Genomic DNA, 22,299 nt, shown 5'->3' with positions numbered 1-22,299 from the left:
TCAAAACCACGTCTAGAGTTTAGGGAAGTAGAATAGCTCTGGTGCTAGCAGTGTTTGTTCAAATAATCTCTCTCCCCTTCACTTATTGTGTGAATTTGGTAAGTTATGTAACTTTTCTGTGCCTTTACACCTTTATATAATCCTCAAAGGGCTTCCTTGGTGGCTCAGACAATAAAAAGTCTGCCTGCAATGTGGGAGACCTGGATTCGATCCCTGGGTTGGGAAGATCCCCTGGAGAAAGAAATGGCAACCCACTCCAGTATTCTTGCCAGGAAAATCCCAAGGATGGAGGAGCCAGACGGGCTACAGACCATGGGGTTGCAGAGAGTCGGACATGACTGAGTGACTAACACTTGTACTTTTATAATCCTCAAAAGAGTATTACTAGGATAAAATGAGTGGATTTTACATAAACTGTGTAGAATAAGGATTCCAGGTGCAGTGTAAGAACTGTGTGTGTGTCTGCTGTTGTTTCTGACCTTCAGTTAAGTATCCCTTTTAGTTGCTTCTCCTTATAGGTGATCACAATAGTTTCCTCAGCTAGAGAGACAGAATGAGTTAACATGTCACTTAACTCATGTCATGTTGTTCTGATCTAGTCATTCTGCTACACCTTCCACTGAGTATTAGCAAACTACTTTGAAATATTAGTGTCCACATTTTTTCAATGCAGACTTAGAGGATTAGAGGAGCCAGGGATAAACCTAACTCTTTTCAGTTCCTAAGTTCATTCAGCCTTCATGATTGTATCAAAATCATGTCATCTGGAAGATTTTGGACATCATTATTCTTATAAACATGTCCATTTCTCAGATTTTAATCCTCCTGTTACAGAGTTGAGCATTCACAAATAATATACTAGTATTGATTTGACCTTGAATTTCTCTGACACCAAGGACATCTGAGAAAGACGCATGATCTCTTTAAAGTACTTTAGCAGATGTCATACTGTTACCAGTGAATTTCTACTGAGTTCCATATGTGTGTATGAAGGTGTGTGTGCATGCACATGTGAGTATAGCCAATTTTCTCACGTTATTTTAGCAGATTTTTTTTTCTTCGACTTAACATGTGAGTATATTGAAAATTTTAAAACTAGAAATTTCTATTGCAGATATTAAAGTTTTGCCCTCAAGAATTCATCCGAATGAATTTCTTCTATGAGCCTGAGGTTTATGCCAGTAATAATTGAAAATAGAAATAGATTACGGCCTAATGAACTGCTTTAAAATGTTGCTTTCAGAAGCTACTTATTTGCAATATTTAAGGATAACTGCCAGTATGCCAAAAAAATTTTTTTTTCAAAATCTAGTGTAGAGTAGAAACTTAAGTAGGTATTTGACAATTGAGATGTATTCCTAAAATGCATGAAGAAGCTCCAAAGGTAAGAGCTAATGTCACGGCACATTTCATGTAAAGTGAAATCCGTTCTGTGTGGCATCTGCTTATTCATAGTTTTATTTCTTATGAGAATAATACCATACAATTTTTAGTCCATTATTATGGCTATTTTAAAAATAATGTAGTTGAAAGAACTGCCTGAAAGAATCGGTCTTTTTCAAGTCTGACCTTAACTCATTTGAGAATATATTAAATCTGTTTAATTCAGCTAGGGTAAAATTTACACAGTGATTATGAAATGCTTATGGTTATTGTTTCTAAACAAGTTATGGGATACCAAGTTCAAAAAGAATATCTTCAATCAGTAATGCTATTTTGTACTTAGTGAGCTAGGTGAGGGGCTTCCCTGGAGGCTCACTGGTAAAGAATCTGCCTGCCAATGCTGGAGACGTGGGTTTGATCCTTGGGTTAGAAGACTCCCTGGAGAAGGGAATGGCAACCCACTCCAGTATTCTTGCCTGGGAAATCCCATGGACAGAGGAGCCTGGTGGGCTACAGTCTAAGGGCTTGCAAAAGAGCTAGACATGATTTAGTGACTAAACAACAACAACAAATTAAGCAAACAGCTAAGCAGTTTGTTTCAATAGCATGTGTGTTCTTACTTCATATGAACAATTTTGTGCTCTGTGGTTAAGGCATTTTTTCCCTTCTTCTACTAGTTTCATAAATAGCATTTAACAAATATAAATATACTAGGTTTTCCAATTCAAAAGTAAACAAGTTCTATATGCCCTGCAGTGGGAGAGACAGATATCAAAGAGAAAGGACTCTAACACATTTTGAATAAAAACTATAGTAAGCATTTTATAAATTTCATAAGCATAGTTGATACATAAATTTCATCCTGAAAGATAACTGTGACATAGTCTTATTGGCCAAGGAAAGTTATCCTGAGACATGAAAGAAAGGGCAGCACGAAAAAGCAAATTTTTCATTTTCATAAAAATAGAGAAATAGAAAAGTGAATTGATCCTTTTGAATTGTGGAATTGGAGAAGAATCTTGAGAGTCCCTTGGGCTGCAAGGAGATCCATCCAAACAGTCATAAAGGAAATCAGTCCTGAATATTCATTGGAAGGATGATGCTGAAGCTGAAACTCCAGGACTTTGGCCACCTGATGTGAAGAATTGGCTAATTGGAAAAGACCCTGATGCTGGGAAAGATTGAAGGGTGGAGGAGAAGGGGACAACAGAGGATGCGATGGCTGGATGGCATCACCAACTTGATGGGCATGAATTTGAGCAATCTCCTGGATTTGGTGATGGACAGGGAAGCCTAGCATGCTGCATGCAGTCCATGGGGTCACAAAGAGTCAGACACGACTGAGCAACTGAATTGAGCTGAATATCATTCTTTACGTTCAACTACGGTGGGTAGCAGAGGGAATAGAGTGAGAATTAGTCTCCAAATGCAGGTGAGATGTAATACAGCTTGGAGAATCCTTCAGTTACTTGGTGTGTTGGTTCCCTACTGTTGTCTGTTATGCAACCCTATGTAAATGATGCTAAAGGCCAGAGAGTTTTCCTCAATTTGGGACTTTAAAAGATATTTATCAGAATCATGGTTTTTCATTAGTTTTGGGGGCAAATCCTGTCCCTTGAAAGAGCCCCTTCAGGTATATAATATGGAAAAAATCATGCGTTCTCCTCAGATCGGAAACAGGACTAAAATGTAACAGAAATGAGACTGTTGGTCCTTTTCTCGCCAAAGATTCTGAGACAAAGAAGTATGATGAAGCTTGAAAACCCCAAGGATTGTGTTACAGTCTCTTTCTCTGAATCACACTTGGCCCAGACAGTTTTGTGATGCACAACAAGATTTTAGCAAATAAAGAAATATTGCTTAAATTCATCTCTAGTAATTTTATTGCCTTGTTTCCCTTTACTCTTCCCACATAAAACTATGTGTGTTTCTGAAAAAATGTCACTCTTTTCTGGTCCTTGTTGTTGTCTACTCCCTAAGGTGTGTCTGACTCACCATGGAGTATAGACTGCCAAGCTCCTCTGTTCATGGGATTCTCCAGCCAAGAATACTAGAGTGGGTTGCCATTTCCTTCTCCCCGGGATCTTCCCAACCCAGGGACTGAACCCACATGTCCTGCTTGGCAGTGGGAGATTCTTTACCACTGACCACCCAGGAAACCCTTTCTAATCTTAGCAAGAAGAATTTGATACATTTAAAGATATGTCAAGTACAAATATTATTGCTTATTTATTATACTTATTTCTAGTGCTACTATCAATAATAACAGACTTATCAAAATGGGTACCATTTAACTGAACAATCTGTGCCAGTTTCTGTGGAATGTAGAGATTGCCAGGTTTCTTTGCTGTTTTGAAATATAGGGCAAAACCTTTATGTTAGCAAAATTTTCTGCATGAAAAATTATGTCTATTGGGAAAATGAAGGAGAATCTCCTTCTAGTTGCCTTTTTTTAAAGCATCTGATCTTGGGAAATGAATGCAATATGGGGATGTAGCAGCTAGAGAAAAAATAATGTATATAAATTGTTTCTCACTATGTACACCTGAATAAAATGAGCTGTGTTAAATTGCTTATGTAAAGTAGGAGGACTGTTTCCATTCATGAATAAATAGCATTTATAACATTGCTGTTATAAAGTAATAAATGAATTCACAGTTGGTTCATGCACCAAATCAATTTTGGACAGGGCAAATGAACTAGATATTACACTATTATAACAGCTTGTTCACTCTTCAGTTCAAATAGGAACAAAGAGAAAACACTATTTTGCACTGTGTGTAACTTTCATAAAATGTTTGACCATAGTTCACTTATTTGACAAAAATATCTTGATCTTATGACCAGAATGCCAATACAATTATTGTTCAGCTGCTCAGTTGTGTCCAACTCTTTGTGACCCCATGGACTGGATTGTAGATATTCTTAAATTTTTTCCCCAACTCATCCGAGTTACTAAAATTTAATACTATCTTGTTAGAATTATAGATTAATTAACATATATAATTGGTTAGTGACCCAATAGAATATCAAGTTTTCAAAATAATTATTGAGCTAAGTTCATTCATAGGCATTCAGAGGCAATCTTAGGATTAATGTTCTATCAAGCAGTTGGACTTTTAACATTTGCAAAATGTCATATTATCATGAAAAAAATGGCATTCAAAATAGAATCCAACTTTATCTTACACTAGTATACTTTCTAAGAATCTTGAGTAGGTGTCATCACTCATAGTCTTAGAGCAGAAGAAGATTTTAAGGATCATGTATGCCTTACCATTTCTTTCTTTCTCTTTTTTTCCCTTTAACGTTGATATTTATCACTCAGATCTGGTCACTAGTGCTGCTTTGTCACATATTTGAGTGGTGAGGCAAGTTTCAAACTATGTTCACAGAACTCCTTAGTCCTTATCTACTTCGCTTTGTAATCAACTTCTGATGTTAAACATGTAACTGTTACTTACAAAGTATGATTATTACGTCTATGGATTATTTTTATGTGGGTTGAAGTACTATATTTAAATACATGCTATATTTACATACTTTTATACATATATTTCTCATACTTAAAAGATCTCATTTGGACTACTCAGTTTAATAAATAAATGATTTAATATTTCTTTCCCCTCCCATGATTCTAACATGACAAAGACCATTCTAAGAACTTATGCCATATTAGTCATATAGGAAACATTCTTTATGTGCTTATAAAATGACAAATTCTACCTGTTCTTCATCTCCCAAACAAAATATCTCATTCACTTGAACTTCTATAACCCTTTTCTTAAGATGCACTAAGTATTGTGTGAGTTCTTTCTGCAAGTATATATGCTTCTTTGCATCATTTTATTTTTCTCCTTCCTGATCCAAACCAGAGCAATAACCCCCTGAAATATTAACACTAAACTCTCTGCTGCTGGTACCTGATAGCTAGCCCCTACTGGGTGGATGAGGAGAGAGAAAAGCTGGGTTGAAACTCAACATTAAAAAAAAAAAAAACTAAGACCATGGCATCTGGCCCCATCACTCCATGGCAAATAGAAGAGGAAAAAGTGGAAGCAGTGACAGATTTTATTTTCTTGGGCTCCAAAATCACTGTGGATGGTGACTGCAGTCATGAAATTAATAGATGCTTGCTGCTTGGAAGGAAAGCTATGACAAAACTAGACAGAATATTAAAAAGCAGAGCTATCACTTTGCAAGCAAAGTCCATCTAGTTAAGGCTATGGTTTTTCCAGTAATCATGTACATATATGAGAGTTGGACCATAAAGAAGCCTGAGCACCAAAAAATTGACGCTCTTGAATTGTGATGCTGGAGAAGACTCTTGAGAGTCCCATGGACAGCAAGGAGATCAAACCAGTCAATCTTAAAAGAAATAAACCCTGAATATTCATTGGAAGGACTGATACTGAAGCTGAAGCTTTGGCCACCTGATGTGAAGAGCCAACTCGTTGAAAAAGACCCTGATGCTGGGAAACATTGAAGGCAGAAGGAGACAAGGGCAGCAGAGGATGAGATAGATGGTTAGATAGCATCACTGACTCAATGGACATGAATTTGAGCAAACTACAGGAGATAGCAAAGGACAGGGAAGCCTGGCATGTTGCAGTCTATGGGGTCACAAAGACTTGGACACAACTTAGTGACTGAACAACAACCAGATGGATAGCCACATAGTAAATAAACTAAACTTTCTGAGGTGTCAAATAGCAGTGATCGATGAGACGGACAAGTATAAGATAGAATAAGGTAGAACATTTTATTATTACATAAATTTGTATTCCAAGGATGAAAGAGAAGCAATGAAATTATTGCAGCTGTAAAAGTAGAAAATGGTGGTTATTCTGCTGAGGGTCGAGCATATCATTTTATGAGAGCAGCAATTTTACAATCAATGGAATGGAGTATATATGGTAGAATTATTTCCCCCATAGTAGCAATTTGGATGATTACTGTCCTTAATACATTGGTCTACATTTACCTTTTCTAGTTCAATTTTTAGGTCCAACATAATAAAGTAATATTAGTAAAATAGTAAGGAAGGAGGAGGAAAATAAGTGTTTAACTGTAAATAGCAGAGCATCTGTGTGATTCATTTCTAAATTCCTTGTAATCAGGGAAAATAATTACAGTATTATGTTCTAAAAATGGCACAGGGATGATTATTAAGCAGATGTATGGCTATTTGTCATTGAGGTTGGGCAATTTCATTTATAAACTCATGTGCTTATATAACAGCTCAGGATCAAACCTACACCATCTGTGTTATATTAAAAACCTTATCTGGGACATGTGCTGCCTACAGGACTGAAACAGTTCTTTTGTTTTGCTAACAATTGGAGTTGTTGTTCTGTAGGATTGGACCATGCGATTTTACTCTTCATCTATCCTGGGGAAAATCTCATCTGAATAGTTATTACTGTTATCCATACGTAATCCACTGAGAGACACACAATGTTTGTGATAAATTATTAAAGACATTCATGTCGTGACTACTAAGGTATGTGTCTTATGGAAGTCGAGAACTAGAAGGTTGCTTTGAGACAGATTACCTATAAAATGTGGTTAAGTCCACAGCCAACCAGAGCATCTGGGTTCATATTCTGACTTGAATATTTGGTACCTACGTAAGTAGGTACCAAATATAAAATTTACATTTACCAAATGTAAATTGGTACCCTATGTAAGTTGTTACTTTTAAAGTGAACAATGCAAAGAAATAGAGGAAAACAATAGAATGGGAAAGACTAGAGATCCCTTCAAGAAAAATAGAGATACCAAGGGAACATTATACGCAAAGATAGGTACAATAAAGGACAGAAACAGTATGGCCCTAACAGAAGCAGAAGATTTTAAGAAAAGATGGCAAGAGTACACAGAAGAACTATACAAAAAGATCTTAATGACCTAGATAAACATTATGATGTGATCACTCATCAGAGCCAGACATTGTGAAGTGTGGTCAAGTGGGCCTTAGGAAGCATCACTATGAACAAAGCTGTGGAGGTGATGCAATTCCAGCTGACCTATTTCAAATCCTAAAAGATGATGCTGTGAAAGTGCTGCACAAAATGTGCCAGCAAATTTGGAAAACTCAGCAGTGGCCATGGGACTGGAAAAGGTGAGTTTTCATTCCAATCCCAAAGAAAGGCAATGCCAAAGAATGCTCAAACTACTGCACATTTGCACTCATTTCACATGTTAGCAAGGTAATGCTTAAAATCCCTCAAATTAAACTTCAAAAGTATGTGAACTGAGAACTTCCAGATGTTCAAGCTGGATTTAGAAAAGGCAGAGGAACCAGAGATCAAATTGCCATATTTGTCAGATCATAGAAAAAACTAGATAATTCCAGAAAAACATCTATTTCTGCTTCATTGACTACACTAAAGCCTTTGACTGTGTGGATCACAACAAACTACAGAAAATTCTTGAAGAGATGGGAATACCACACCACCTTACTCGCTTCCTAAGAACCTGTACACAGGTCAAGAAGCAACAATTAGAACTGGACATAGAACAACGAACTGGTTCAAAATTGGGACTTGAGTATGTCAAGGCTATACGTTGTCACTCTGTTTATTTAACATATGCAGAGTACATCATGCGAAGTGCTGAGCTGAATGAAGTACAAGCTGGAATCAAGATTGCCAGGAGAAATATTAATAACTTCACATATGCAGATGACACTGCCCTAAAGGCAGAAAATGAAGAGGAACTAAAGAGCCTCTTGATGAAGGTGAAAGAGGAGAGTGAAAAACCTGACTTAAAACTCAACCTTGAAAAAAATAAGATCATGGCATCCAGTCCCATCACTTCATGGCAAATAGATGGGAAACAATAGGAACAGTGACAGACTTTATTATCTTGGCTCCAAAATCACTGTGGATGGTGACTGCAGCAACAAAATTAAAAGATGCTTGCACCTTGGAAGAAAAGCAATGACGAACCTAGACAGCATATTAAAAAGCAGAGATATTACTTTGCAGACAAAAGTCCATATTGTCAAAGCTATGGTTTTTCCAGTAGTCATGTATGAAAGTGAGAGCTGAACAATATAAAAAGGCTGAACACCAAAGAATTGATCCTTTTCAACTGTGGTATTGGAGAAGACTCTTGAGAGTCCCTTGGACAACATAGAGATCAAACCAGTCAATCCTAAAGGAAATCAACCCTTAATATTCATTGGAAGGACTGATCCTGAAGCTGAAGCTCCAGTACTTTGGCCACCTGATGTGAAGAGCTGACTCTTTGGAGAAGACCCTGATGCTGGGAAAGACTGAAGGCAGAAAGAGAAGAGGTTAACAGAGGATGAGATAATTGGATGGGATCACCAACTCAATGGACATAAGTTTGAGCAAGCTCCGGGAGTCGGTGAAGGACAGGGAAGCCTGGAGTGCTGCCGTCCATGGGGTTGCAATGAGTTAGACACTATTGAGGGACTGGACAATACAAGTTGGAATAGTTATTTAACTTTCTATGCTTCAATTTATTTACCTTTATATTATACATAATAATAATGTAAACTTTCATGGAATTGATATGAAGATCAAAGATTGAAACACGTATGGTACCTATAACATTGTATACAGGCAAAATGTATAAGTTATTATTTTCCAGTTTAACTTCCTCAGTTTGCAGATTATGAAAGGCAGACTAATTCTTTGAAAGGCAATGATGACTAAAAGATACAAACATACATACACACTTGGAATATCATTCAACGGATCTTAAATTCAGTTCTTTCCCTTCCTAGCTGTGTATCTATGTGGCTTTTGTACAGCAGATGCTACCAAGTGTAAAAAATGAGAAAAATATTCATAGGAGGAAATCTAAGACTTCCTAGAGCCAAGATTTTTCTTAAAGACGATCTGTCACTATGATTTCATTTTTTCCTGTGGGAGAGGGCACCCGTTTTTATAAAGTTTTTCCTTTCCATTGACCTATCTGCATTATCAGATATATCTTTACCACAGTGACCTTGGAGGCCAGTTCTAGAAGCTGGAAAATCTTCTTGAGGACCTTTTCACTAAGTTATATACCGTTTTATTCCTTAAGAGCCATAAAATTATTGATCATAGCTCATTTTTGTAGGAGAATTCTTTGTTGTGAAATGTTAATTTTTTTTTCTTTTTTTTTTAGATTTAGTAGCACTTTGTTTATTGCTTCAGTGAAAACATCTGGGTAAAATGTCACCAAATGGTAGCACTTGCAACAAATAGGCTATAAAATAGGGCATAAACAACGTAAAATTTTATAAAATATAAATAGTTTGGCTTCTGTGATACAGCTATAGAAGTTCATAAGGAAAACAGATGTTTCTTATATACCTTATCTTATATACATGTATTTCTTAATGGATATACAAAAAGATAGTTATAGGCTTTCCTGGATATGAATTAATATAAAAACAAACAAAACTGACAAAAAAGACAATACCAAGATAGTGAATTAAAATAAATTTCAGGAAACAATCAGTGGACACCTTTGACCTTTATCAAGGTATAACTTCTGTACAGATTTTTAGGATTATGAGTTCAATTTATAGGTTATAATGCGATTTGCCATGTTATATCATTGGAAAATCTATTATACAATACTTTCCCTGAAACAAAATGCTGGGATAGGATACTTTCAAAATTACCGAGGGTAAAATGATCATTTTAAAGAGCTGTCTGTTCTTCAAGCATTTTCGTAGCCAGAAGAGTGAAGCCGCAGCACTGAAGTGAGTGCCATTTCTACACAGTGATGTACTGTGTATTTGATTAGTTATGCCTAACAGAAAATGTGGCCTTTACAGCAAAGGACTCTTCAGATTTCTTTAATAAAATAGAAGACAGGAAGCAGATGATCTTAAAAAACTGCTCAGTTTCTAGCCTTTGGAGGAAAAGCCCACAAATCTTTCCTCTCAGGCCAGTGACATTATATTAATTTGCAGTAACTGTTTGCAGATTCAAAAATCTACTTTGGAGAAAACTTTTAGGAAATTATCTTGCCTTGCTAAAAAGATGAGATCTTTAATGGCTAGTCATTTTGTCTAAAGAAAGTTGATTCACAGGCTCATTCCTTTCCCTGAAGGAGAGATTACCCCAAGGATGTGGATGTGCATGTTGTGAGTGTGTCTCCATATGTGAATGTGTTTATGTTTGTTTTTACATAGGTTCTCTGGACAGGAATCTTACTTAACTTGAACATTTACATACAGCCTTTTTGGTTGGGTGATACCAGCTAAAATGTCTTCACTCACTGACACTAACTCAAGAGTTATAGATTGCTTCTCTTAATAGAGACTGTTGCATTGTACATTTTTAAAAAGTTTTAGTAGGATAATTGCTTTACATCACTGTGTTGTTTCTGCCATACAACAATGTGAATCAGCCAGTGTTATTTAGTTGCTAAGTCATGCCTGACACTTTGGGACCCTTGTAGCCTGCCAGGATCCTCCGTACATGGGATTTTTTCAGGCGAAAATATTGAAGTGGGCTGCCATTTCGTTCTCTAGGGGATCTTCCCAGCCCAAGGATTGAACCCACCTCTCCTGCTTGGCAGGTAGATTCTTTGCTCAGTCATGTCTTTGAGACCCCATGGACTGTAAACCGCCAGGCTCCCCTGTCCATGGAATTCTCCAGGCAAGAATACTGGAGTGAATAGTCATTTCCTTCTCCAGGGGATCTTCCCAACTCAGGGATCAAACCTGGGTCTCCTGCTTTGCAGGCAAATCCTTTTGCAAATGAGTGTGTACACACACACACACACACACACACATCCCCTCACTCTTGAGCCTCCCTGCCATCTCCCATCCCATTCCTCTGGATCATCACAGAGGACTGGACTGGGCTCCGTGTGTTATACAGCAGCTTCCATCAGCTATCAGTTTTACACATGGCAATGCATGTATGTCAGTGCTACTCTGTTGATTTGTCTCACCTTCTCCTTTCCCCATTGTGTCCAAAAGACCAACCTCTACATCTGTCAGTTCAGTTCAGTTCAGTTCAGTCGCTCAGTCGTGTCCGACTCTTTGCGACCCCATGAATCACAGCACGCCAGGCCTCCCTGTCCATCACCAACTCCTGGAGTTCACTCAGACTCACGTCCATCGAGTCAGTGATCCAGCCATCTCATCTTCTGTCGTCCCCTTCTCCTCCTGCCCCCAATCCCTCCCAGCATCAGAGTCTTTTCCAATGAGTCAACTCTTTGCATGAGGTGGCCAAAGTACTGAAGTTTCAGCTTTAGCATCATTCCTTCCAAAGACATCCCAGGGCTGATCTCCTTCAGAATGGACTGGTTGGATCTCCTTGCAGTCCAAGGGACTCTCAAGAGTCTTCTCCAACACCACAGTTCAAAAGCATCAGTTCTTCGGCGCTCAGCCTTCTTCACAGTCCAACTCTCATATCCATACATGATCACAGGAAAAACCATAGCCCTGAATAGATGGACCTTTGTTGGCAAAGTAATGTCTCTGCTTTTCAATATGCTACGTCTATAGATTTATTTAAAAGAATGAATTTAAAAATACTCATTCAGTGCCTCAAATATAGATGTGTGTCACTTCTTGGAAATCGTTTGTATCTTTTTCTTTTATAATAAGAGGACGAGTGACAGTAGTAGGAAGTGTGAGTTAAGCATTTGGTGTACAGTAATAAAGCACATAATAAACAAACGATCTGTCATTTCACAAAATAAGCTCAGTATCTGGGTACTTTATTTTTTACTGAAATTTGTCAATGTATTCTCCATAGCTTAATTTTCTGTGACTTTGGCAGGGATAATATAGTTCACACTTTATCATCTGATGACAAAAGCCTCTCTTCAGATGATGTGAGGAATATTCTCTGGCATTTATAGTGAAAGTAGTGAAAGTGAAAGTCACTCAGTCGTGTCTGACTCTTTGTGACCCCGTGGACTATGCAGTCCATGGAATTCTCCAGGCCAGGATACCGGAGTGTGTAGCTTTCCCTTTTCCAGGAGATCTTCCCAACCCAGTGATTGAATCCAAGTCTCCAACATTGCAGGTGGATTCTTTACCAGCTGAGCCACAAGGGAAGCCCAAGAATACAGGAGTGGGTAGCCAATCCCTTCTCCAGTGGATCTTCCCAACCTAGGAATTGAACCAAGGTCTCCTCCATTGCACGCAGATTCTTTACCAGCTGAGCCACAAGGGAAGCCCAAGCAAACAGTTTGCTTCTACACCCTAGAGAAAGATACGGCATGCTCTTTAAGAAATTAAGCTTTTATTTTATATAGAAGAATTACAGGATGGATTTTGCCTCAGTATTCATATTCTTGAAAGAAAGAATGTATTCTTATATTCCCATGTGTCTTTGTGATTGGAGGCCTACTGAAGTACACTACTCAGTCTCCTAGAACTTAACCCCAACAACACTAGGTAAGAGGATAATGCCTTTCATTTGTACAGTGCTGTAGAATACACATGGGTCCTTTTACATTTATAACTTTATATTTAGGACCAAAGTCTAGGAGAGAGAGCGCTTCTTATGCCTATTTGAGAAGTTATTAAACATGCCCAATGGGGTACTGTGACTACTAAAACCCATGGCTGGAGAGGTTTATGTAGTAAAAACATGGTGCTTTCATGAGATCACAGAAGAACCTAAAGTATTAGATGTGCCTCTACAATCAATAACCTTGATGACTGAGATCATTCCTCACATGCTTGGAAATTTTCTAGAATATCAATTTAATTCTGCTGCTCACAAATTAATGGAGAGCTTTTCTTAATCCATGTCCTAGCATGGGGATATTTTCATATCCTTTGACTATGCTTGTAGATCATATTGACTTATTTTAGTTGCAAGTCTCCCTTATGCTAAAACATTTGATTCATCTGAAGTATAAAAACAAAACAAATGAAAAGAATTTTAAAAAGAAACATATGTAAAGATTCTCAGCTGCTTCTCAGTCATTGGAAATAATATTAAAATAACGGTGAAATAGCCTCACCCATCAGACTGAGAAAATAAAAATCTGATGGTATCAGTTTTGGAAAAGATGTGAAGAAATGGGCACCTTCATCTATGCTTTGCAGGAGTGTAGAGAGTACAACTCTACAGAGCAATTGCCAGTATCCAGGAAAAATGGGCATGTGTATACATTGTACCCCACAGCATTCCGTACTAGACACTTATTCATGAGAACACAACTTAGATTTAGATGTTTAAAACCGTTGAAACAGTCTTTATGTTTACATTGCATAGTCTCATTTGATGGCATGTTTCTTGGTTAAAGGAAATAGCTGTACATAAAAATATTTGAGAGATCCCAAGGCATGGGTGAATGAAAAAAGAAAGATTTAGAATGTTATATATAATATTACTTACATAAATTTAAAGAATGTATATGCTATATATAAATATACACACCTATGTACATAGATGGGGAAACAGTGTCAGACTTTATTTTTTGGGGCTCCAAAATCACTACAGATGGTGACTGCAGCCATGAAATTAAAACGCTTACTCCTTGGAAGGAAAGTTATGACCAACCTAGATAGCATATTCAAAAGCAGAGACATTACTTTGCCACCAAAGGTTCGTCCAGTCAAGGCTATGGTTTTTCCTGTGGTCATGTATGGATGTGAGAGTTGGACTGTGAAGAAGGCTGAGCGCCGAAGAATTGATGCTTTTGAACTGTGGTGTTGGAGAAGACTCTTGAGAGTCCCTTGGACTGCAAGGAGATCCAACCAGTCCATTCTGAAGGAGATCAGCCCTGGGATGTCTTTGGAAGGAATGATGCTAAAGCTGAAACTCCAGTACTTTGGCCACCTCATGCGAAGAGTTGACTCATTGGAAAAGACTCTGATGCTAGGAGGGATTGGGGGCAGGAGGAGAAGGGGACAACAGAGGATGAGATGGCTGGATGGCATCACTGACTCAATGAACGTGAGTCTGAGTGAACTCCGGGAGTTGGTGACGGACAGGGAGGCCTGGCCTGCTGCGATTCATGGGGTCACAAAGAGTCGGACACGACTGAGCAACTGATCTGATTTGATGTACATGTATTCATGTACATACATATATGTCTACATGCATGCACAATATATGTAGGTATAGATACATATATATTCTAGGTATTGTGTATCTGTTTTCAGGGAAGAAAGACATGGAAAGAAGCAAAACCACTAGCTCTGCCACCAGTATCTCCTTGCATCATATTGGCCACAAGCAAGTCACACGGCCACCACTAGTTAGGAAAAAAACCTGGAAAATAACTATTCTCAAGAGGATTGTTGTCATTGGCTGGGACTAATCATGATTCATTCATGTTGCAAACAAAATGAGCATTCTGAAAGCACAAAAGGAAGATTTAATTAGCCAATGGCATGTGGTACGTGGCAGTTAGAAAAACACAATCTTGAATACACATCAATTTTTTTCAATGTTTAGTGATGAAAATACCACTTGAGTGCCCTCCAGATTTCAAACTCTTTTTTAGAGAGCCTATATTCAATGTTTTTCCCATGTCCCCATGTCAGTGATGAAAATTTGCAGAGCACTAATGTCCCATGTCAGTGATGAAAATTTGCAGAGCACTAAAAAAATACTTGTTGACTAAATAACCCTGAGAAGATACTCACAGTTTTGCAAATGAGAAATTCAACTTACTATTTGATAGAAATGTTTTTGGATCACAATTGTCACATTAAAAAAACTTCATTGAATTCATTTATCTAGTATATTATGTCATTTGTGCTAAAATTTTAAAAATACCATGTACTTTTTTTTTGCATAACAGCTTGAGATTGAAACATCTACCCATGATAAGATTACAGCTTATTAATATCCATTTATTGCAGTTGAATTTATATATATAAAAAAAGTAAGGGCACAGGGACAATTCCCATCTATTCTTAAATTAGGAATTATTTTATAATTTAAGACATCTTGAAGACCTAGATAGACTGTTTCCTTTGAAATTTAACAGAGGTTTCATATATTATGGCTTTCCCTTGGATTCCATTTGGATTTGTTTTCAGGAAGTTTTGGGGGAGTGAACTGAGAACAAATTCAGTGAGCAAGGGAAGGAAGGAGGACATGGCAGAACAAGGTGTTCAGCCCCCATACATGGTGAAGGAGTGTGACCTTTGGTAAGTGTTTCCTGAGGAGGGGATCAACTGAGACCTGTCAGCAACTGATATTTCTAAAAGCTCAGTCCTAAACAGAATATGGACAGAGCACCTCAACAATTTCTCTACATGTGCTTTCACTGACCCTTGTTATTAAATTCCCAACACAAACAGCAGGTGAGTACTGAAACTCTTTTCTCTAATTTTTAACTCTTTTGACATAAAGCAAGTCAGTGCTTAGCATTCTTCCAAGCATGATTGGAGCAAGATCATGCTATTCTCAATTTAGGGATTATAGGCACAAAATTGGTAAATTATAATGATATTACTTATTTCACACTTATCTATCAGCTGAAATGTCCCTATCAATTAGAGAATGTGAATGCATGCATGTGTGCTAAGTCACTTCAGTCGGATCTGACTCTGCGACTCCATGACTGTAGCCCACCACACTCCTCTGTTCTGGGATTCTCCAGGCAAGAATACTGGAGTGGGTTGCTGTGCCATCCTTCAGGGGATCTTCCAGACCCAGGGACTGAACCCATGTCTCCTGTAGCTCTTGCATTGCAGGCGGATTCTTTACCACTGCGCCACTGAGGAAGCCCATCAATTAGAAAGTAAAGTTACTCAAGTCAGAAAAATTAAACCACAGTGACACATAGGTATATATCACTAGCAAACATGAAAAGTAACTAAATAATGGCAACTCTGAGCCTTGTGAAAGTTCTGATAGCCTTCTGTGTAGAGTCCAGAAGATCATCCCCAGATTCATTGATTCCCTGGGACATATCAGAGGATTGAAAAAGTAGACAAATCACAGTTAAAGTTTATTAGAGCAAAAGGATACAGAGCCAAGTCATTAAAGGGGAGAAATGCACGGGGAAGTCCACAAGAAATCATACTCAGGTTTCCATGAATTCTCTCCCATCAAAAGGTATTTAATTCCTCCAGCATCAGATTGTGACAACACATGTAAAGTGTTGACAACCAAAAAAGCGTAAGAGATTTAGTGCCTAAGGTTTGTTGTTTCCTTTTGTTTTCTTTTTAACATTTTGCTTTGACATTTTACTCATTAGGTTCTCTTCTTCTTTTTCTTTAATTAGACTTTTTGTTTTGAGAAGTTTTAGGCTCACAGCAAAATTAAGGGACAGGTGAAGAGGTTTCACATGCAGCTTGTTTCCCCCCACACATACATGTGTGGGCAGATGTGCTAAGTCACCTCAGTCATGTCCTAATCTTTGTGACCCAATGGACTGTAGCCCTCCAGGCTCCACTGTCCATGGGGTTTCCTGACAAAAATACTGGAATGGGTTGCCATTTCCTCCTCCAGGGTATCTTCTCAGCCCAGGGATTGAACTAGTGTCTCTTATGTCTTCTGCATTGGTAGGTGGGTTCTTTACCACTGGTGCTGCCACACATACATAGTCTCTGCCATTATAAAAATCCACCTCAAGAGTGGTACATTTCATAAAATTGATAAATTTACATTGACACATTGTAATGCCCCAAAGTCCCTAGTTTATGTTATAGTTCACTCTTGGTGCTGTACATTCTATGGGGCTTCCCTGGTGGCTCAGATAGTAAAGAATCCACCTGCAATGCAGGAGACCTGGATTTGACTCTGGGTTGGGAAGATCCCCTGGAGAAGGAAATGGCTACCCACTCCAGTATTCTTGCCTGGAGAATTTCATGAACAGAGAAGCCTGGAGGGCTACAGGGCATGGGATTGCAAAGAGTCAGACATGACTGAACAATTAACACACACACATATAATGACATTTGTCCATCATTATAGCATCATACAGATCATTTTCACTGCCCTAAATATCTACTGTGCTTCACCTCTGTATTCCTCCCCACAACCCAGCCCCTGATAACCAGTGTTTTCAGTGTATCCATTGTTTTGCCTTTTCCAGAATTGTGTTGTTGGAGTTATACAACATATAACCTTTTAAGATTGGCTTCTTTCAGTTAATCACATGCACTTAAATTCTTTCCTTGTGTTTTCATGGCTTCATACCTTATTTCATTTTAGTGTTGAATAATATTCCATTTTCTTGATACAGGTCTTCCCAGGTAACTACAGTGGTAAAGAATCCGCCTGCCAATGCAGGAGACAAAAGAGACAAGGGTTCAATCCATGAGTTGGGAAGATCCCTTGGAGTAGGAAATGGCAACCAACTCCAGGATTCTTGCCTTGAAAGTCCCATGGACAGAGGAACATGCAGGCTACAGTCCATAGGATTGCAAAGAGTTGGATATCATTGTTTGTTTTTAATAAATCTTTGTTGCTTCTGAGTTTTGGCACCTATGAAGAAAGCTGCTATAATTTCTGTGTGTAAGTTTTCATGTGGACATAAATTTCTATTCACTTGAGTAATGTCAAGGAGCAGGATCACTGGATTATATCATAAGTAACTGCCAAATTGTCCTCTAAACTTTGTATCCTGTAATCTTGCAATAATTACACAATAGACCCAGAAGTTTTTAGTTGATTCTTTCAGATTTTATACATAGGAAATCATATCATCTATGATCAAATGAAATTTTTATCTTTCTTTCCAGTCTTTTTTATGACTCCCCCCACCTCCCACTGCTTTTCTTATATTACTGGACTATCTGGAACTTCCAATATGATGTTGAAAAGAAATGATGAGAAGGAAACATCCTTGCCTTTTACCTTAGCTCAGAGAGAAAGCTTTTAGTAATAGTTTCTCACTATTAAGTACAATGTGATCTGCAAGTTTTTAGTAGATTTCTTTACCAAGCTGAAGGCTTTTCTCTCTATTTTCTAGTTTACTGAAAGTTTTCATCATGAATGAACGTTGAATTTACCAAGTGCTTTTTCTGCATCTACTGATATAATCATGTGCTTTTTCCTTTTTGCCTGTTGATATGATCAGTTCAGTTCAGTTCAGTTACTCATTCATGTCCAACTCTTTGCGACCCCATGCACACCATACCTCCCTGTCCAGCAACAGCTCCTGGAGTTTGCTCAAACTCATGTCCATTGAGTTGGTGATGCCATCCAACCATCTCATCTCTCTGTCGTCCCCTTCTCCTCCCACCTTCAATCTTTCCCAGCATTAGGGTCTTTTCAAATGAGTCAGTTCTTTACATCAGGTGGCCAAAGTATTTGAGTTTCAGCATCAGTCCTTCCAGTGAATATTCAGGACTGATTTCCTTTAGGATGAACTGGTTGGATCTCCTTGCAGTCCAAGGTACTCTCAAGAGTCTTCTCCACACCACAGTTCAAAAGCATCGATTTTTCAACACTCAGCTTTCTTTATAGTCCAGCTCTCACACCCATACATGACAACTGAAAAAACCATAGCTTTGACTATATGGTCCTTTGTTGGCAAAGTCTCTGCTTTTTAATATGCTGTCTAGGTTGGTCATAACTTTTCTTCCAAGGAGCAAGCATCTTTTAATTTCATGGCTGCAGTCACCATCTGCAGTGATTTTGAAGCCTCCCAAGATATGATAGATTATAATAATTGATTTTTAATATTGAACTAACCCTGCACAGATGTGGGGGGGGGGAACCTCACTTGGTTATTATGTATAACTCTTTTTATGTATTGTTGGATTTGATTGTGCTAATATTGTATTGTGGATTTATATATCTATGTTCATGAGAGACATTGGTTTGAAATGTTCATATAATGTCTTTACCTAATTTTGGTATTACAATAATGTTGGTCATATAGAAAGAGTTAAGAAGTATATCATTTGCTTCTATCTTCTGAAGCAGATTGTAAAGAATTGGTACAATTTCTTCCTTCAGTGTTTGGTAGAATACACTAGTGAACCCATCTAGGGCTGGTGCTTTCTCTTTTGGAAGGTTATTAATTATTTTTTATTTACTTAATAAGTATTGGTTTATTCAGATTACCTATTTATTCTTCTGTGAGTTTTAGCATATTGTGTCTGTTAATAAATTTGTGGGCATAGAACTGTTCACACTACTCCTTTATGATCCTTGTAATATCCATGAATCTTCTGTAGTGGTGTTCCCTTTTTTCTGTTATTAATAATTTGTGTCCTCTATTTTCTGTAGTCTGGCTAGAAGTTTATCAATTATATTGATCTTTTCAAAGATCCAGCTTTTATTTTTGTTTACTTTCTCTGTTGGTTTCTTGTTTTCCACTTGATTGATCTATGCTGTAATTATTATCTACTTTATTCTGCTTACTTTAGACTTATTTGCTTTTCTTTTACAGTTTCCTAAGGTTAGACTTAGGTTACTGATTTCAGGTATTTCTTTTCTAACATATGTTATATTCAATACTATACATTTTCCTCTAAGCATTACCTTTGCTGCAATTTTGGTGTGTTTCTATTTCATTTCATTTCTTTCAAAATAATGTTTAACTTCTCTTGATATTTCCTTTTAGCCCATGTGCTATTTTGCAGTGTGTTGTTTAATATCTAAGAGTGTGAAAATTTTTAGTTTTCTTTCTGTTCCTGATTTCAAGTGTAACACCATTGTTATCTGAAAGCAGACATTGTATAATTTCTATTCTATCAAATTTGTTAAAGTGTGTTTTTCAACTATAATGTGTTATGTTTTGGTGGAAATTCCATGTGAGCTTGAAGAAAATGTGTATTCTGCTGTGGTTGAAATAAGTCTGTGTAGTCACTTATATCCTGTTGATTGTTTAACTGTCTTTACTGATATTTCTGCCCATTGGATCTGTCCATTTCTGATAGAGTGGCATTGAAGAAGTTTCCAACTATGTTAGTGAATCATCTATTTCCCTTTGCATCTATTATTTTGCTTCACATAGTGTGACACTCTTGTTTGGTGCACATACCTTAAAGATTTTTATATTTTTTCTGGAGAATTAACCCCTAATGATTATGTCGTGCAATTTATTCCTGATAACTTTCCTTATTTTGAAATATTCTGTTTGAAATTGATGTAGATACTGCTGCTTGCTTTTGATTAGTATTAGCATGGAATATTTTTCTCCACCCCCTATTTTTAATCTTTACATGTCTTTATAGGTATTCAGCTCAGTTCAGTTGCTCAGTCATGTCTGACTCTTTGCAAACCCGTGGAGATTGCAGCCCACCAGGCCTCCCTGTCCATCACCAACTCCTGTAGTTTGCTCAGACTCATGTCCATTGAGTTGGTGATGCCATCCAACCATCTCATCCTCTGTCGTCCCCTTCTCCTCCTGCTTTCAGTCTTTCCCAGCATCAGGGGCTTTTCAAATGAGTCAATTCTTCACATCAGGTGGCCAAAGTATTGGAGTTTCAGCTTCAGCATCAGTCCTTCCAATGCATATTCAGGACTGATTTCTTTTAGGATGGATTGGTTGGATCTCCTTGCAGTTCGAGGGACTCTCAAGAATCTTCTCCACACCACAGTTCAAAAGCATCAATTCTTCAGCACTCAGGTTTCTTTATAGTCCAGGTTTCACATCTATACATGACTACTAGAAAAACCATAGCTTTGACTATATGGACCTTTATTGGCAAAGTAATGTCTCTGCTTTTTAATATGATGACTGAAGCAACTTAGCAGCAGCAGCAGCAGCAGCAGCAGCTGGGTTAGTCATAGCTTTTCTTCCAAAGAACAAGTGTCTTTTAATTTCATGACTGCACTCACCATCTGCAGTGATTTTGGAGCCCCCCAAAATAAAGTCTGTCACTATTTCCACTGTTTCCCCATCTCTTATAGGTACTGGGTTGGCCAAAAAGTTCATTCAGGCTTTTCCATACAATGTTACAGAAAAACCTGAACAAACTTTTTGGCCAACCCAATTCATAGACAAACATATAGCTAGGTCTTGTTTTTTTAATTAATTCTGATAGTTTCTGTCTTGTAATTGGTGCATTTTGATCACTGATTTTCAAAGTGATTACTAATACAGTTGGCTTAATATGTACCATTTCGGTTATTTTTTCTATCAGTTTCACTTATTATTTATTTTTATTTTTGTCTTTCACTGTTCTTCTGCCTGTGTCCTAGGTTTTTATTGGGTCTTTTCACATAGACACCTTCTGCCTAGCATGTATCAAAATTCTAAACTAAAAAAAAAAAAAAAAAAAAAAAAAGATGTTCAGCACAAATTGTATTCTTATGTACAAAGAGTTTAGACACAATAAACCATGTTTATCAGTTAAAAAAATGACAGGAAGTCTTCCAAAATCCAAGTTCACAGATGCCAGCAAAGGTTCATATTTACAAGCCTGTTTTTGTAAAGATAGCAGCCAGGCATGCTATGTTACTCTTTACTGTATCCCTCTAGTGCTTTATTATCATACGGTCATTTTACTATAGAGCTATGGAGGGAGAGAGGCTGATTCCTACTTTTAGCCATCCTCTAAAATATGTAAGACATTTACATTATTCAGCACAGAGTCTGATTAACGTTGTCACTTTTATTATGCCAAGTGAGAAGCCACAAAGGAAAGATTTTCTGAAAATTATAGAAAGTTTAACCTTCTGCTCTTCTCCTTCTTGTGGATGAGAAGAGTAAAGGTTAGAGAAGGAACATCACTAAAAGTCAGACAAATGATCAGTGGGAGAAAATGAGCCATGAGAAGAGAATCACTAAAAGCAGATGTGGGAGATAGTCTGAGGACATTTAGCCTGTGTGGGCCTCCACTTCCTCATCTGTAAAATGGGTTTACAAACATGTAGCTAGGTCTTGTTTTTTTTTTTTTTTTATTAATGTATTTAAACAATCCCTGGAACAAAGCTTTTGTAAAATAAATTAAAAGATGAAATAACTAAAGTCATGTCTTTAAAACATGAGGGCAAAATATGGCCTAGTTCATATTCTAATCTAGACTATAACACTGATACTAAGTCTAGT

The 22,299-nt window shown here is 37.5% G+C and overlaps 1 long non-coding RNA gene across 1 annotated transcript in view; it reads left to right on the top strand.

Annotated features, from left to right (window-relative positions):
- The window catches only part of LOC147380220 (uncharacterized), a 325,705-nt gene extending 304,564 nt beyond the window's left edge, over window positions 1-21,141 (top strand). Inside the window, exon 5 of the long non-coding RNA XR_015167415.1 lies at window positions 17,536-21,141. This is a non-coding gene — a long non-coding RNA (uncharacterized LOC147380220). The remainder of the gene's footprint in view (window positions 1-17,535) is intronic.
- Window positions 21,142-22,299: the final 1,158 nt, after the last annotated feature.

The sequence above is a fragment of the Bos grunniens genome, chromosome 1 (genome assembly GCF_055505025.1).
Source record: "Bos grunniens cultivar Pamir isolate PY7600 chromosome 1, Bosgru_T2T1.0, whole genome shotgun sequence".
Taxonomy (NCBI): domain Eukaryota; kingdom Metazoa; phylum Chordata; class Mammalia; order Artiodactyla; family Bovidae; genus Bos; species Bos grunniens.
This window is presented reverse-complemented; position numbering and strand designations above follow the sequence as displayed.